Raw genomic sequence first — 13,175 nt, 5'->3', positions numbered from 1 at the left:
ACAATATGTTTTTTGTAATGGTGGCCTTACCTTAAAGTCAAAGACAATTGCTTCATTTTATGCCAAATATTTCCTTGCTAACAAAAATTGTTTCTTATAAGTATGTGTTATAAGTATTTCTACTATATTTTAAAATAATTACTCCTTTTTCAACTGAATATTTATATATTGCATAGTTTGGATTTAGAATGATTATTTCTTTTAGCTTGATTTTCTTGTATGTAAATAATGTTTAAAGATTGGCTCTAGCACAATACAAACTTTTAAGTGCAACTTTAAATCTTCAAAAAAATCGTGGTATCATTTTGCTCAGTGTTGCTTGACAATTCTAACAAATATATCCACTCTCCACCCAATATATAATATCAATGATAATTAATAGTAATATCAATAGTAAAATATGAACATGCTACCGACTGTGTATACAGTAGACAGGTGGTTTATTCTATGATTTTAATTTCAACACATTTCACTCTTTTTAAACAAGATTGTCTAATAAATCTGCTTAAAATTCTTAAAAAGATGAACCTGGAAATCTTTCAGAATATGAGATGCATTCAGAAGGCAGAGAAATTTATTTGTATACAAAAGGTCTCTTTCCTAAGAGGTTCTCTCTTCACAGCCCTATCCTTTTGAGTTACTTTTGAGCATACAAATAATCTATTCAAAGTCCTTGAACTATGACTTGTGTAATTTAAGTTTTCCTTTTTTGAAGGGGCTATGAGAAAGGTTTGAAAAACTGGCTTTTGGCAGGGTGAGGGTAAGAGGGTACTATGCCTTTCATTCATCCTGGGAGCCTCTCAGGGTTGCAGCATTTCCACCTGAGTGTTTATTCTTGCACATTTTCTCATCTTTCTCCTGGGTTCATAGAATCTTGGTAATTACCTAGTCCAATCTCTTTATTTCAGAAACAAGAAAACCGAGACTTAGAGAGGCGAAGTCAAATGCCTAGAGTCACACTGGGAAATTGTGGGAGTTGGATTCCTGATTCCCAGTCCTCAAACTGTTTGCTACATGACACTCTAGATTTAGCAGAGTGTCACTTTAAAGTCAAATTTGCATTAATACACTTCATTTATTTAGCTAGTACTTACTGACAACTATTTTTAAGCAACAATTTTGTTGCTGTTTATAAAATGGTGAATGAGTTCAAATGTGTGCCTTCTTTGTAATTATTGATAAGGTAGGGATAAATTCTCATTCAAAGGCAATTATAATACAAAACATGACAGGAAAGCGAATAAAGTAAACTCTCGTGAAAGTATCCTCATGGTACAAAAGGGTGAAATTCTGCAAGGCATTTTAAGATTTATTAAAGATAATTATTTTATTTCTAGAAAGGTTCCAGCATTAAAACACATTTGAAAGATGTGAGCTACATAAATAATCAAACATTACAGAGACTCTCTCCTAGTGCATTGAGAAAGAATGTGTGCTGTACTGAACTTAGGAGTCAAATTAGGGCAACCTCTTTTTTTTTTTTTGAGATGGAGTTTCACTCTTGTCACCCAGGCTGGAGTGCAATAGCATGATCCTGGCTCACTGCAACCTCTGCCTCCCTGGTTTAAGCGATTCTCCTGTCTCAGCATCCCAAGTAGCTAGGATTACAGGTGCCTCCCATATGCCCAGCTAATTTTTATATTTTTAGTACAGATGGGGTCTCAGCATGTTGGACAGGCTGGTCTTGAATTCCTGACTTTAGGTGATCCACCCACTTCAGCCTCACAAAATGCTGGGAATACAGGCACGAGCCACTGCACACAGCTAAGAACACTTTGTTATTGTTTTGTTTTGTTTTTTCCATTAGGCAAGTAAGGAATCATCGCCACCTACATGATATTGTATGAAGTTGATATTAAGAGACAGACAAAATATACATGTGCATGAAGTTGATATTAAGAGACAGAAAAAATAAAGAGATAAATAGAAAATAAATATGACTTAATCAATGAATCATTGGATTGAGGGACGATGAAAATGAAAGATTCTAGGATAGCACTTGGATTTACAATGAGAGTATCTTGGTCTAGTTTTGTGCTATTGCACAACACAGGAGGGTGATCTTGTAAAAAATGAGAAGAAACTATGGGTTCAGTTTTAGATCTAATATTATGTATGGAAAGAGCCCTTTGTAGCAACCTGGCTTCAATGGATGAAAGATTCCACAGTTTAAAAGTTTATTCATCTATAAGTCTATGTGCTTAAATAAGCTTACTAAGAATTTAGAGTATGGAATACCATGCAGCCATAAAAAACTATGAGTTCATGTCCTTTGTAGAGACATGGATGAATCTAGAAATCATCATTCTCAGCAAACTGACACAAGAACAGAAAACCATGTTTTCACTCATAGGTGATGAACAATGAGAACACTTGGGCACAGGGAAGGGAACAACACTCACTGGGCTAGATCTGGGGTGTGGAGGGAAGGGGAGGGGAGGGACAGTAGGAGTCGGGGAGGATGGGGAAGGATAACACAGGGAGAGATCCCTGATGTAGGCAATAGGGGAGGGATGGAGACAGCAAACCACCATGGCATGTATGCACCTATGCAACAATCCTGCAGGATGCAGGATGTGCACATGTACCCCACATCCTAAAGTAAAATTAAAAAAAAAAAGTTAGGGTATGCAACATTTGAAAAGGTAAATTACACTTTAGTTAAAATCAAGGAAGGAAGTAAAATGTTAAGATTCTGTTGATTCTTTAACCTGTTGACATGTGAAAATATTTGTGTACTAATGGTTTTGGACTACATCTTAAAAAATGGAGACAATTTTCTTTAGTATCTTAATGAGAATGGATAAGTTGTAATTTTATGTCATCACTTTAATCATCTTAAATATGAAAGAAGAGATGTGTTACACCAACAAGAAGCATTGCCTTTATTGTCTCCTTACTGTTAACAATACAGGAATCTTTGGATCTATCTCTGAAAAGTCAGGACAGTGGATTTCTCCAGGTTTACTGTGAATTTTGTATACATAACACAAATAACATATGATTTTACTTATTGTGATTTTGAGAGGAAAATCGAGGAACTTTGTTGAAAATTATTTCTGGCCATTATATATCCGTAAGTGTTTTGATCACTCTCTAATTTATTTCAGTAAACTATTATGAGATTAGTAAGGGAAAGAGAACCTCCTGGAATGTATCAAAAGTTTGCCTAATAAAATGAGGGATATATAAAGGGCAGTATTTTTTTGATACTTGTTTCAGATACTTGGGAATAATATCAGGCCATAATGTAGATAATGGTAAATAAATACTTTAAACCATGAGAGGGGATAATATTTTCCATGGAGAGTGTGTTGAGTGATAAACGAGAGTGTTATATGAGAGAATTCTCAAACTATGATTGTTTAATGAACGAGTGTAGGAAGAGAGACGTAGATGTTCTGGTCAGACTGTGGTGTTAACAAATGAGAAAGAAAAAAATATAAAGCAAAAGATTTAGTGGTAAATAGTGCCAAATGCTGCTGAGAGAAAATGCATAAACTCCAGAGTGCAAGTAATATTCTATGCTTAAATGTCAAAGAATAGAGAGGAACAATTTTTTTTCCTGAAGGATATAACTTTCCAGGTCTGTGACAAGGAAATTAATTTGGTCCATTATTTAACAAATACGTTAACTGTTAAATAAATGCGAGGCCATCTGTGATGATTAAGGTTTAATATATCTTGAGATATATAGAGAAGTTTCATGAAGACATGGTAAAATTTACTACAATTGTATTTGATATTTCTTGTTTTTAAGTGAAAGGAAAATAAATCCGATTATTGTCTTCTTTTCTAATAAGGAATTTGAGCCATAAAAAGGTTAAGTAACTCCTCCAATGTGGCATCGACAGTAAAAGGTGGTAGTCTGTGTTCTTTACTAATATTCTGTGGCAATAAAAAGACATTTTATAATCTGGAGCTTTTATGGAGGTGGTGCAAGATAGTGGAGAGACAACGGATGGTGAATTAGATAACTCATGTTCTAGTCTGACATTTTCTTAAACTGCTTTTGTGATCTTGCGAGACCAAACTGCTGCAATATGTTAACTTGCTTGGCTATCATTTCCTTTAATTATAAATAAACCATTTAGATTAGATTATCTGTAAGGTCACTTTCGATTTCATAATTTTTGTGAGACTATGATATAAAGGTCTCAGAGTGCTTTTATTTTTTGAAGTATTCTTGACTAGGATAACCGAATTACGTAGTAAGAAGACTGTCAGTTATTACATCTTTCCTTCCACAATTTCTCCTGCAAATTGCTTTGATTGTTAACAAGATGATCTTCTGGTAATAAAATGCCTCTCTTTCCTAAGTATTGTTCAAAGTTATAATAACTTACATGAATTAACCGACTTTTGGAAAGGTCACTTTTTCAATAAATGGCAAATAAAAAAAAAGGTTAATAAAATGATTCAGAGGCATTTATTGTTACTTACAAGGGTTATTCTGTCTGACACCTATATGTGTATAATTATAGCCAAATCTTTAAAATTGCACAGAAAGCTTTTTGCCTTTTTATTCCCCAGTTAGCAGAGCAAAGATTATATCTAACTGCTGCATTTTCACATATTTGAAAGTAACCTCTCTCCTCATAAATGTGAAACTGCGCTGGCTGAAAACAATCGTAGCTGCTGCTAGATGTTTTCTGCCTAGAGAAGCTTGATATGTAACAGCGAAAAAAATCTAAAGTGATTTTCACATTGGGAAGGAGCATCTAGCCTGTGGTTGGGAGTGGGCTGAAAATAGGAACTTATAATAGATAAAGAGAAACACACAAACAGCAGCATGATTTATATCAGGGCCGGTAAACAGATATAATATTTAGAATCCAATTTAAAGAACACAGAAGGTAACGTTACCATTTTCTTTATGTTTGCTACCTGGGTATTTGCATTAGCAGCATGGTCAGGGACATGAATAACATTAATATGTGAATTTCCATTATAATCCCTGGATATGTTTTCGAGCTAAATTTGAGGGGACTCTTCAGGTTAATTCTTAATGTATTCAGAAGAAAAATATTGTTGGATCCCAGCTTGATAAACCATTTATTTAGGATTTGGATATTTTTATAGACCACCAAATTGTACAGACGTTCAGTCTAAGCCTTTATGCAAAAGACTTTTATTAGTTAATGGAGAATCTTTATCTTTGGGAAACAAAATTAATGTTTGTGATATGGATTCAAAGAAAAGCCTCCAGAGGCAGAGTGATGGAACAAATTTTAGTTATCGCCTCATGTCAGCCATCATGTTGTACTGGGAAGTGGGCAGAGGTGAAAATAGACAGAGAAAAGACAGAAGATAGTGGACAGAAGAAATGAGACACAGAGCAAGAGAGAAAGAGAAAAAGAAAGAAAGAGAAAGAGAAAAAAGAGAAAGAAACCTGAACATATTTCAAGTTTAATTATACAGTAGGAACTAGGACTAAAGACAGATAGGACCCACTTGAAGGTGTTCACAGTGAATGCTGCGCAAGACTGATTAAGAAAGAAATAGAAAATCTGTGATAAGTTCTGTTGTAGGAACAAGCAGTCACACAATCCAGGCTGAACAAAATCAGGTATAATACTAGCGTGACTTCCAAGACTTGTGTGAGAACTATTCTGCCAAGATGTGGAGTATTTTGGGGTTCAAACAGTAAATTAAACCCCCTACTGAATTTTCTTCTCCCTTCTGTAACAGTTAATTTATTGCAACTATACAAGAAAATTGAGATTATTCTAGGTTAATAAATAAGGACATGGAATATTATGCAGCTGAGAATAAAGAAGCAGCTCCTAGTCTATTCTTCACATCAGAGCTTGTACTAATTAGTACAATACCCAGAATCCTCTCACATGCACAACATTAGTAACACTGAAATCTGAGTGGTTAGCTATACTTTTTTTTCTATTTACATAGGAATTGTTGGACAAGCTCTAAGGAAAAACGAGTGAAACAGAAAAACAAAGAATGTGGACAATGAAGATCATTTCAGGGTTATAGAAAGAAATCAGAAAATGATTAAGCCCACCCACCAAATAATTAGAGTGAATACTAGTACAAAAGTCTCAGCAAAGCCTTAGAAGTAAGGGAAGCATGAAGGAATAGCATACACTACTTCCCCTCAGTTTTCTTTCATCCTCCATCATTTCTTCAGGCGACAGAAAATTGATAGAAAAAGAATACACTGTTCTTAAACCATAACTTGGGGGACATTCTCAAATACTATTTGAAGAGTTAAATCTGAGAAAGAGGAAACTACACAAAACAGCAGAAAGAGATAAGAAGGGAGATTACATAAAGAACAAGTAGAAGGCCAAAACAGCGTGACTGTGCAATTATTAATAAATGGAAAACACCACTACAATTGAATCACGTAGGAAAAATTAAGACAATGAATAGCCTGCACATAAAAAGACAAAAATGTTAATGCCTTTAGAGATACAATCCAACATAAACATAATTGTTGCTTGTTTCATCAAGAAATGAAACAGATCTACTCAAAGATATAATGCAGAGAACTTCTAAGATATAATTTTAAAAAATAGTTTGCAGACATAAGAACCGTCTGAGGTGCATAGTGAATGGAGATATGTGCATTAATTAACCTATAGTTTTTAATGACTAAAGACCAATTTCTCAAATGTATGTATTAAAAACAAGAAAAAGTAGAATTGGTGTGTACATAAGGAGAGGGTATGGCAGAAAGTTTTCAAATTGACTTGAAATTTCTTAACAAAGTTAAATAAAAGAAAATGTTAGAAGGCTTATAAATTTCTGAAGAAACACGTGACTAGGTATTAGTATATGTCTCTTCCCTGTGCTGGCTTCCCTGGGTGGAGTGTATGTCATCCCTCCTTTGAACAAGGGGGCAAGAGATGTGCTAGCATATCCAAGCCTCAACTACACATGAGCTGGCATTTCTACTCCTTCCCTCTTTATTTAGCTGAAATGCAGGAAGTTTCCCTTGTTTGAGTGAGAGGGCATGTAGAGTGTCATTGATGCGTAAGATATATGAGCAAAAAGCCATCTCAGCTTTTCCAGCCTTGGCAGTAGGAATCACTTCAGGTAAAGCCCTGGATTTTCTGGAAAAGAGACCAACCATCCTACCAGACTCTATCTGCATTGCTGATAGAGAAAAAATGGTGAGAAAAAAATAAAAGGTTTACTACCTTAAGCCGGGAAGTCCTAGGGTTTTTAATAAAGTAGTAGATATTTAAGACTATCTATGATCAAAATATCATTTTAAAATAAGAGCAACAAATAGATATTTGCAAATATGGCCTGTTAAATGAAGGAACACAGTGCTAATTGATAATCCTTAGTGAAATTACTATCCAGTCAAGATAGACTTAAAGTATTTTAAAATAAAAAAGAGTGTTAAGAAGAGCTAGTTATAAGCATTTAATTCATTCAAAAATAATGATGCTACTGAAAATGTACTTCTGGATATAAAACAGAATTATATGAACTTGCAGAATGTGAAAATAATCATATAACTAAGCAAAATTAAGGGCAGAGAAAATTGGAGAACTAGGCAGTTGCTAATATCACTATATTTCTTAGTAGAGAGGCAAACTGCAGAGCTTACAAGAGCCATCTTAATGCCTTGAAAACTTCTTAAACTTAGTGAACTCTGTCAGAAAGTGCTATTACTTATGTAGTACACACATTTGTTACAGTGTCAACAATCTTCTCCTTTTCACTTTAACTTCTTATTTTAAAAATTTACCGAACATAAATTGAATTATTGTATTGAAACTACCTATAGCATAATTCCGTTTTTAGAAATATTTCATTGTCATACGCATAAATACATTAAATAATATCTCTAGTTGCACTATTCAATACAGTAGCCCCAAGCCATACATGGCTATTTAAACTAAAATTAATCAACTGAAGTGAAATTAGAAATGCAGTTGTTCAGTTTCACTAACCACTTTCAAGTGCTTAATATTATATTTGGCTACTGGCCACTATATCGGAAGTATAGATAGAGACTGAAGTCCACCTAATGTTAACAGTGGTTATGTGGCTGGGTGCGGTTGCTCACACTTGTAATCTCAGCACTTTGGGAGGCTGAGGTGGGTGGATCATGAGGTCGAGAGTTTGAGACCAGCCTGCTCAAAACAGTGAAACCCTGTCTCTACTGAAAATACAACGATTGGCTGGGTGTGGTGGCAGGTGCCCATAATCCCAGCTACTCGGGAAGCTAAGGCAGGAGAATGGCATGAACCTGGGAGGTGGAGGTTGCAGTGAGTGGAGCTCGGCCACTGCACTCCAGCCTGGGCGAGAGAGCTAGATTCCATCTCAAAATTAACAAACAGTGGTTACTTATATTAAAATTTGACTTTTAAAATATTTCACTTGATTTCATGCATTTTTTAAGTTATTTCAATAATTTTTAGTACACTTGTGAATGGGTTTTGGAGTACAGGGGAGGCACAGCTCCCCAGGGAGAATTTTTTTGGGTTCTCATTCACCCAAGAATGGGAGAGGGGACCACACTGGATGCAGTGCACTCATAAAGTAAATACTGGACCCAAAAATTTTTTGCAGAAAAGTGATTTATTTATGTAGAGAAAGAGAAAAAGGAGAATAAGAGAGAAAGCTGCCACGAAGGGAGTGTGGAAGGGGACCCCCGAGGGGAAATCTGCCAGGATGAGGGTAACTGGGATTTTTAACCTGTGAGAAATTCCCACCTTCTCTAAGTTTCCTGGCCAATGAAAGGAGTTCCTTTGAACTTCCAGTGGAGTGATTGATGTTTTGATTCTTCCAGTGCCCTCAAAAATTAAACAGAATCTGTTAAATCTCCTGGATATGGAGAGGCATGGGAGGGGGACACGGCCTGGGAAGTTCTTGCCCTTGAAACTATGCTCCCTTGTGGACCCAGAGAGAGAACACATTCCCTCATCCTTGTTCCATTTTTTAACAAAAAGAAACCCCAAAGTAAAACTTCTTTTTAAAAAATATTTGAACAATAAAAGTACATATTATGTTAACTCTGAATGATGAAGACATAGAAGGTTAATATTTATATTTTGTATCTTTAGCATTTTAAGCATCAATTTAGTATCATTTTTAAGTATCAATTTTCTGATCAATTTAGCTATGAACCTGAAACTGCTGCAAAATCTATTACAAATCCAATGTAAAAATAGTTGAGAACATATTCTTGGTAATAATTCTTGAAAAACTTAGAGGTAAGAAAGATCATGGTGTAAATGGGAATTTACATGTAGTTTGGTGTATTTGCCCTGTTGAAGGTAATTAAAATTAAGACTGAAGAGCTAGGCAGGAATTCTTGAATGGCCCTACAAAATTGCAAAAATATTTGAACTTTATCTTAAATATGAGAAAAAGAATGAGTGAAACATGATAACTAGAATTCTGTTACTGGAGAAGTTGGGTTAATGATGAAGCACAGATTACTGTACAGATCCATTAAGAAAGCCAGAGACCTCTTTAGCAATATGGGTTTGGTTATGAGTTTTCTCAAATCAGTTCTGCTTCAATGCAGTCTCTGGTTAGTGCAGCTTCTCTTTAGTAATAGCAGCAGCAGTAGCAATAGGAGCCCAGCCTGTGTCAGCACCAGGGAGCTTGGCATTAAGTCTTCTCAGACCACAAAAGCTGGAGGGAAGGAAAATGGTAATTGTCATTCACTATGTAAGGGGGCTGATTATAAGTGCCACTAAGGGACCACTGAGGATAGACTGGAAATGTGGTTGAGAGTGTATTTTGAATAATGGCTGACAGTTTTATAAGAAATCGCTAGGACAAAGATAAAGTAAAAATTTTTATACTTACATTTTGAACATAAATTTTAACTCCAGATTTTTGTAGTCTGCAACAGGACAAAATAGACAAAATATGATAAGCAACTTCAGCAAAGTCTCAGGATATAAAATCAATGTGCAAAAATCACAATCATTCGTCTACAACAATAACAGACTTAAAGAAAGCCAAATCAAGAATGAACTGCCATTCACAATTGCTACAAAAAGAATAAAATACCTTGGAATACAACTCACAAGGAACGTAAGGGACCTCTTCAAGGAGAACTACAAACCACTCCTCAACGAAATCAGAGAGGACACAAACAGATGGAGAAACATTCCATGTTCATGGTTAGGAAGAATTAATATCGTGAAAATGGCTATACTGCCTAAAGTAATTTACAGAATCAACGCTATCCCCATCAAGCTACCATTGACTTTCTTCACAGAACTGGAAAAAACCACCATGAACTTTATATGGAACCAAAAGAGAGCCTGCATAGCCAAGTCAATTCTAAGCAAAAAGAACACAGCGGGGGGCATCACACTACCGGATTTCAAACTATACTACAAGGCTACAGTAATCAAAACAGCATGGTACTGGTACCAAAACAGAGATATAGACCAATGGAACAAAACAGAGGCACCGGAGGCAACACAACATATCTACAACTATACAATATTTGATAAACCTGACAAAAACAAGCAATGGGGAAAGGATTCCCTGTTTAACAAATGGTGTTGGGAAAACTGGCTAGCCATGTGCAGAAAGCAGAAACTGGACCCCTTCCTGACACCTTACACTAAAATTAACTCCGGATGGATTAAAGACTTAAACATAAGACCTGGCACGATAAAAACCCTAGAAGGAAATCTAGGCAAAACTATCCAGGACATAGGAGTAGGCAAGGACTTCATGAACAAAACACCAAAAGCATTGGCAACAAAAGCCAAAATAGAGAAATGGGACCTAATGAAACTCCACAGCTTCTGCACGGCAAAAGAAACAGTCACTAGAGTGGATTGGCAACCAAAGAATGGGAAAAAATTTTTGCAGTTTACCCATCTGACAAAGGGCTGATATCCAGAATTTACAAAGAACTCAAACAGATTTACAGGAAAAAAACAAACAAGCCCATTCAAAAGTGGGCAAAGAATATGAACAGACACTTTATGAAAGAAGACATATATTAGGCCAATAATCATATGAAAAAAATGCTCATCGTCACTGGTCATCAGAGAGATGCCAAATTGAGATACCATCTCATGCCAGTTAGAATGGCGATCATTAAAAAATCTGGAGACAACAGATGCTGGAGAGGATGTGGAGAAAAAGGAACACTTTTACACTGTTGGTGGGAGTGTAAATTAGTTCAACCATTGTGGAAGACAGTGTGGCGATTCCTCAAGGCCTTAGAAATAGAAATTCCATTTGACCCAGCAATCCCATTACTGGGTATATATCCAAAAGACTATAAATCGTTCTACTATAAGGACACATGTACACGGATGTTCATTGCAGCACTGTTTACAATAGCAAAGACCTGGAATCAACCCAAATGCCCATTGATAATAGACTGGATTGGAAAAATGTGGCACATATACACCATGGAATATTATGCAGCAATCAGAAATGATGAGTTCGTGTCGTTTGTAGGGAAATGGATGAATCTGGAGAACATCATCCTCAGCAAACTGACACAAGAACAGAAAATGAAACACCGCATATTCTCACTCATAGGTGGGTGATGAAAAATGAGAACACATGGACACAGAAAGGGGAGTACTAAACACTGGGGTCTATTGCGGGGAAAAGGGGAGGGCTAGTGGGAGGGGGAGGTGGGGAGGGATAGCCTGGGGAGAAATGCCAAATGTGGGTGAAGGGGAAAAGGAAAGCAAAGCACACTGCCATGTGTGTACCTACGCAACTGTCTTGCATGCTCTGCTCATGTACCCCAAAACCTAAAATCCAATAAAAAAAAAATAGACAAAATATATCAAGTAACATAACCCTTAGTTTTTGCTTTTGTGTTTTGTTTTTATCTCTTGTAGTGTAATGGGTAAAATCAATTGTTTATTAAAAAGAGCTATAAGGCCAGGCGCGGTGGCTCAAGCCTGTAATCCCAGCACTTTAGGAGGCCGAGGCTGGTGGATCACGAGGACGAGAGATCGAGACCAACCTGGTCAACATGGTGAAACCCCGTCTCTACTAAAAATACAAAAAATTAGCTGGGCATGGTGGCCCGTGCCTGTAATCCCAGCTACTCAGGAGGCTGAGGCAGGAGAATTGCCTGAACCCAGGAGGCGGAGGTTGCGGTGAGCCGAGATCGTGTCATTGCACTCCAGCCTGGGTAACAAGAGCAAAACTCCGTCTCAAAAAAAAAAAAAAAAAAAAAAAAAAAAGAGCTATAAGACACTGCAGTCAGTCCTCTCCAAAGTATGACAGAATTTGGATTCTTTTGCTCTGTTAGCCCCCTCTGGTTGATCCAGTCTTCATGGATTTCAAGACCTCTTAGACTACAGTGAGGAAAGAAGAAGTCATTCAACTGTTATCTACATAGTTCTCATCTACGCCTGTGTGAGTTCTGTAATTTTTCAGTCTATGGTTTTGCCAAGTAGTGATACTGCTCAGCTGAATGTCCCTTTACAGTCTCATCACTGAGCTTTTCTGTATACAGCAGACTCCCTTTCTGAGAGACACCACTGTGCTGTGTGCTCAGTACTTCCAACCAGTGATTTTTCCTGTGGCTATCCTATTACATTTATTATTATTATATAGATTTTTGCCATTAAAAGACAGTGTACTTAGGAAAGGAATACAGTGTACACATAAATATTTTTCCCTGCTTGTTCTCATGTGAACACATAAACTAGCATTGTCAGCAGTATTATTTTTGAATATAAAATATGGGCTATACTGCTTTGACTGAATTTGAGTTTGTGTTTCTTATTCTGCTAGATTAAAACCACTGGCCATTGTGTGTGTGCTTGGATCAAGAACATTATTTTAGTACACGAGTAATAACACTAATAATGATAATAACAATAGCAACTAAATACAAAGCAGCTTTAAAGAAAGAAAAGAAAGTGCAATGTGGCAATTCTCAGATTTTCCTTACCAGCAATTAAAAATCATTTGGGAAAAAGAAAGAAGTCAAGCAAACCAGGAAAGTTAGTTTCAGAGTGCAGAGATAGAGTCTGTATTTATAAAATGTATTGATTTACAATGTCTGTATTATGAAATGCTTTTTTGATTTTCAATGGCCTGCTATCATACAGCCTTATTTTTCTGTAATTGATACATGAAAAATACATCTTTTATATTTGTTGCATTGAACACACGCATGAGGCAAGTATTCTAATCTTGGATATTTCTATACATTTAATGCTTTAGTGTTGTAAAATGTT

This window comes from Callithrix jacchus, chromosome 3 (genome assembly GCF_049354715.1).
Source record: "Callithrix jacchus isolate 240 chromosome 3, calJac240_pri, whole genome shotgun sequence".
NCBI classification, from domain to species: Eukaryota; Metazoa; Chordata; class Mammalia; order Primates; family Cebidae; genus Callithrix; species Callithrix jacchus.
This window is presented reverse-complemented; position numbering follows the sequence as displayed.